This window comes from Lates calcarifer, linkage group LG10, assembly GCF_001640805.2.
Source record: "Lates calcarifer isolate ASB-BC8 linkage group LG10, TLL_Latcal_v3, whole genome shotgun sequence".
Lineage (NCBI taxonomy): Eukaryota > Metazoa > Chordata > Actinopteri > Centropomidae > Lates > Lates calcarifer.
Window position 1 is genome coordinate 22,104,224 of NC_066842.1, and position 6,103 is coordinate 22,110,326.

The following is a 6,103-nucleotide window of genomic DNA, read 5'->3' on the forward strand; positions in this document are numbered from 1 at the left end:
TACCATTTATCCTCCTGTTCTCTCACCTATAACATTTCAAATGATTTCTTATTTAATTTAATTTTTCAGTGACAACATTATTGTCATGGCCAAAAGTTTTGTATGAAGTATTAAAAGGAACAGTTTGACATTTTGGGAAATGTGCTCATGTGCTTTTTTCCCCAAGAATTAGATGAGAGAAGCTATTCCAATCATTGCCTGTGTGCCTAACGTTTCAGCCAGCTTAGATCCAGGAAACTACTGTTCCTGGTCAAGAAATAGTCCAGCACATAACCTGTAATAAGAGTCAGTTTTTGTACTGATTACATAAACAAGACATAACATGTTAATTAGTGAGCTTTAGTGGAATTTTGTCACCTGTAGACAGAGCCAAGCTAGCAGTTTCCCTGCTTTCCAGTCTTAATGCTAAGCTAAGCTAACTGACTTTAGGCTATACCTTCATATTTGGCATACATGACAGTGGGATCAATCTTTTCAGCATTAGCATTATATAACTATGTTATTAACAGTATGTCCAATACTTGGTTCTAGACTACATCACTGGAAATGGCAATTAATCAGCATTTGGCCTGATGAGCAGGATTTAAGATTTTACCAGTGTGCATAACACAAGCTATAGCTGCCCATAGCTTTGGTCTTTAACTAGGGTCTTTATGGTTCACTGATGGTGCTTACCACTGATGGTACTCTCTAGCCATGCAAATAGGACCCTTAGTGAAATTAGCCAGTTATGCTGACTGGACACAGGGCTGCGAATTAAAGCCAGATATCTTTCAAAAGCCAATTTGCCTTAAAAACAATCATGACTGCTTCATAGGCCTGACCACTCTGTGACATCCCCAACCTTGCTGTTGCTTTGCATGTGTTCTCACATTGCACACCCATTTCCACCTCTGCCAGTTATTCAGTAGGGGTCAGTGTTTGTTAAGCAATAATTCTCATCAGCTCATCATGGAACCTGCAGATGTTTCAACTTTCAGCTTCACCAGATGTTACATACTGTGTACACCATCTGTGACACAACACATTTGATAAACTAGAATAGTGCGTGGAAATGACAAATTGTAGTGCCTCAAAAGATATTGGAACACCATGTAATGTCACCACACTGCCAGCAGGCATTTGAAAATAGCAGTACTATATCACTTTTCACTGCAAAAGAAAACACAGGGATGCATAACTCAAACTCTAAACTGACCAATATTAATTTACCAAAGCAGTGCATGTCATTAAGTATATGAAAATATAACTATTTACTACGATAAATAATATTTTTAGTTACATAATTGATATGCAGTGTAAATATATATGTAATATGTTTTATAGTTTTGCTATAACCAAATAACTATTCCAGTTGTTAAAAAGATTTTAAATCTAATTTATTTTACTCCTTGTCTTTTAGTCTTCTCTTTAAAGAAGACAGAATCATGGTGTCTGCAAACTTATAATTAGCATTATCTAGCTAACTTTGTCACTGTTTCCCTAAAATGAAAAGCTTTTTTAATCAACTGATAAAAGGTCAAAGAAAAAGTGTGAAGCTTTAAATTTCTTTAAAGGTTGGTTTGTTGTAATAAGACTGTATGTTAGTCATTTAAAAGACTGATTTTTCATTTTATCTATTTTGTTTCCAAATCTACAGTCAGCCATCTCTTTTAAGCTTTTTCATGCATTTTCCAATGAAATTTATTATGCTGACACATCTTTGTATGCAGTGTTATGCAGTGTCAGTTCTATTAAAGCACACTGCTTTCAATCAGTTGCAGTTGCAGTGTGCTAAGAGTAGAGGGTGATGTTTCTTTACAAACTAAAATCCTTCTGAATAAATAAAGTTTTGTGTCTTCCTCTGTTGACAGTTTCTTCCATGAGTACAGGGGTAATCCCTTTAGTCTGGCAAAGAGAACTTCACTAATACAGTGATGCTCACAATTTCAAATGAGGCCGTTTATTTTGTCCTTGAGTAATATTTGTCCTAAGCACAAACTATGTGTGATATACATTGTATTAAAATTGTCTAATCTAGTCAAATAGAGTTAGAAGAGCTCAGGATAAGTCATACAGAATTTAATTTTGTGAACAATTTCTGTCTCTGTGCTTAGAGCCTATAATAAAAATGTAATGGATGAATGGGTCAACAAATCACAAGACACAGGAGGCCGCTATTTGTTTCCTGTGTGAAACTAATAATCAGTGTTGTTTCTTTTTTCCATGACCGTTACACAACCTTAACAATGTGTTCATTATTTTTGTCATGACGATAAAGGTCTAGTACGTCTGTACCTGGTACACTCCTGTGGGATTATATTCCTGTAACTATGACTGTGAAGGTTTGGGATGCCTCCTGCTGGTACACTCCTGTGGATCATATCTGATGGTAAGGACAAATGATATACAGTGTCAATTAGGTTGAAGGCCTTATTGACTGCTTCATGAACAAAATGAATATAGCTTTTTCATGCACAGCCCATACGTCAAATATGTGTTATTCACAGTTTTGATATTTTGTCACCTCCATCAAATGTTCAAGCTCAGTTTGTGGCAGAGGAAAGGGTTAACACTTCAATATCTTGATCAATGTTATTCACTTCACCTGTCAGTGGTTTTAATGTTGTGGCTGATCAGTGTATATTGGCTTTTAACCCTAGAACACTAACACTCGCTTTTGTAACACCATCACTAACGTTGGGTATATTTTACCCGATGTAATACACCCGAAAAAGAATACTTCTCATCAAAATAGATCAAAGTACAACAATACATGGCAAATTTAAGTGTTTGTCTTTCAGTTCCATCTATACAACATTTACATCATACAACATAATATGTAAAAAGGGGGGACCCTATAAAAAATAAGTGAAAAATTAGGCAGTCATTAACAAAAAGTCCCCCCCCCAACAAAATAATGGAGCAGGGAACTTGCTCTTTGGTCCAACTGTTGAGGAGCCTTGTCATGTGAAGTTACAGTCTCCCTGCAACTCTGGGAGAGATAAACCTTTGGCTTTTTTGGGGGGGGGGGTTGACCAGCTGACTATACTTTTTTTTTTTAACCATATGAATTCCCTTTGAAATTAACAAAAAGTGCTATTTATTCATACACATAACTAAAGTTAGCTGTTTCAAGTTATGTTGATATCACTACACTTTCACCTGGAGCTAGCTAGATAACCCTAGCTCTAGTATCAAAGAAGAAATCTGCATAAGCTAATTATTGCCAACATGAATGAACTTTAGCCACGTTTTGCTCATTTGTTGGCATACAAGAGTCACCAAGCCTCTGACGGGATGATAGCTGTGTATGATATGGGGCAATAAATATGGCAGGCCTGAAAGTTGTTACCCTCGATTTAATGCACAAACACTAACGTCGGGTGAAAATCACCCGAACACGTGCCTGTAGAAAAAAACAGGGATGGGAGCAGGGAAACACACCTACCTTCAATAATGTCAGTGAGCACCCTGAAGCTACCCAAGGACCCACGCAACTCAGACAGCAGCAACACAATGAAATTCATGTGAAAACAATCACATGGGAGAAAATCACCTGATGTTAGTGTTCCAGGGATAAGATCAGAAAAAAGAAAAAAAAAAGATTGATGTTGCAATTATTCTAATAATTTTTTGAACATACAGCAATGGGGTTCTCTCAGATCTCAAACAATGAAGAAGTCAATGTCAACAAAACACAAAGGTTAAGTCCTGGTCAAGTCTTGAAAAGAAAAGAAAACAGGCAGGAAGTATCTAAATCAATGATTCAGGTTTTGATGAGTCCCCATGGCACCAGCTTTTATTTTTAACTATTAATATATTCATGTTTTCACATTGATCCCAGATGATAAATGTTCAACAGCAGAAGGAGGTGAGAAAACTTATTTCATTAATTTGATCCACTCAGTCATTGTTACTTTCATTCACTATTGTCAATGTTTTTCCGCCATATTTAAAATGGAAATGCCCTTTCCAAATGCCTTTAACTGTAAAATATTCAAATTGGTTCAAGTAATAAACATAAGTTTATTAAACTTTAGATGTTCAGTTGGATCAGTCACACTAACAAACATTCCAGACAGATTCCCATTTTTATTTCTTTTGTTTCAAAGAGCCAGTTCTTCATTTGACATGAAAAACGGCTCCTGTTTTATTTTAGCATTGCAATTTTCCATCATGTATGTTTTCATTAAAACTACAAAAAAGAAGAGTCTGGAGAGTTCTTTAACAATAAAGTGGAGTCTGTTAATATGCTAACAGAGACATTTGGGAGGAGACAGACCACTAACAGTAATGCCCAAGATGGAGGAGGTCTGCCGAACCAGGAAACATATCAAGCCAACATTGAGCCACATATCAAGTCATGTTGTTGCACTGATACAACATGTGTCATGTATCAACATGTCTGCGTGTAAAATCAGTATGACGTGGAAAAAGACATTAAAAATCATTTATTATTATTTTTGGACAAAGTCAACAAATTTTTTTAATTTTATTTTAGTTTTTTATTTTATTTTTTTTATCAGATTTGACCGGTGATTCTTGTTGGCCTGAAATAACTGCCCAGGGTGTTTCCAAGATGGCTGCCAACTGGCGAGATTTGCCCAGAGGGATTTTGATGCTAATCATGCTTCTTACTTGAATGAGTTGAGTGAACTCTCAGCAATGTGGTCAAGTCAGGTGAACTCATTATTATTATTATAAGTTCTGAAGTGGTCTAAAAATAAAAACTTGAAATTTTAGGTTGGATTACTCTAAATTCATAAAACATACAAAGTTACATTAAGTTAATGAGAAAACATTAGTTGATTCCAATTATTTTCAGTAAGATGTTTCACAATGAACACATTGATGAAACACACATATTTTCATTGACAGAATTTTCCCTGATTAAATCAGGACTGAGCGGGTGTGTACAGACCACGACTCAATGACTCTCCTGTTAAGTTTGTTGCACCTGTTCAGTTAGGATAACCTTGACTTATTCTTTTTTGTACACAGAGTTTGGTGACTCAGCTCCACCCAAATTAAACCTGAGCAGAACCAGAATAACTGAAAGCATCTGTTTGGTGTGAAGGGCCTAAATGGGATTTCTCTTCATTCCACCTCATTTCCAACGTACATGAAAAATAATCCTCTCTTTGCCTTACATGTTGAAAAAAAAGGAAAAAAAGGAGTTTGAAAATTTGATTTAAAAAAGAAAAAAAAAACTACTAGGATTTGGGTCAAATATCTGTGAACTGTCAAAAACCTCAGGGTCAAAGGTTGTGACCATACAGTATGGATGGATGCTGAAATCAATCTAGCCAGACAGAAACTTAATATTTTACTTCCTGATATTGGATATGGGGGGGATTTTCAGGGGGAGGTCCCATAGGATAGGTACAGGGGATCACACACATACATGAGATAAACGGTTGTTTGCAAATGTGTGTAGTTTCAGGCTGATGCCAGCTACGCAAACACATGAACTTCGCTAAAATTCATGTGTATGTCAAGTCTTTTTTCTACACACACAGTTAGTAATATTACATACATTTTTGTCATCTTTGGTACCAGATATAAAAACAAGAAGTTATGAAGCCCTAGGATAAAAATAAGAAATCCATCTAGTCCGGCTACAATTAAACACTGCTGCTGTTTGTTTGAGATCCACATTTTCATCCTATTCTTTATTTTATCTGTTTATTTATTATTTTCCAGAGAGGGCTCCAGACTCCAGAGACAAGAAACACTCATGTACAAACACATATCAGGTGCAACATTACATAAGCAACATGCTTCTTGCAGCCTGGCTCTCATTATGCAAACACATGTGGCTTGTGTTTCAGGCAAAGTAACTTGCCGACGCTGACAGTGTGTGTGTCCACACATTATTCCTCGACTGCAGTGGAAAGTACTCATGGAAATCATGTGCAGGTCTGCTTTAGCCAAAAAATAGCTTGAGGAGAATTCCCCGCAGGCCAGGCAGTCTAATTTAGGACAGATTGGGGTGCCTCTTGTTGCAATAAGCAGCCTTTGCATGCAAAGCGAATGGCTACTGCACAACTAGTTTGGCAGTAACACGTGAGGTTCTGACCCAAAGGTTGAGAAACTCTGGATTACAGGAAGAGGAGAACAA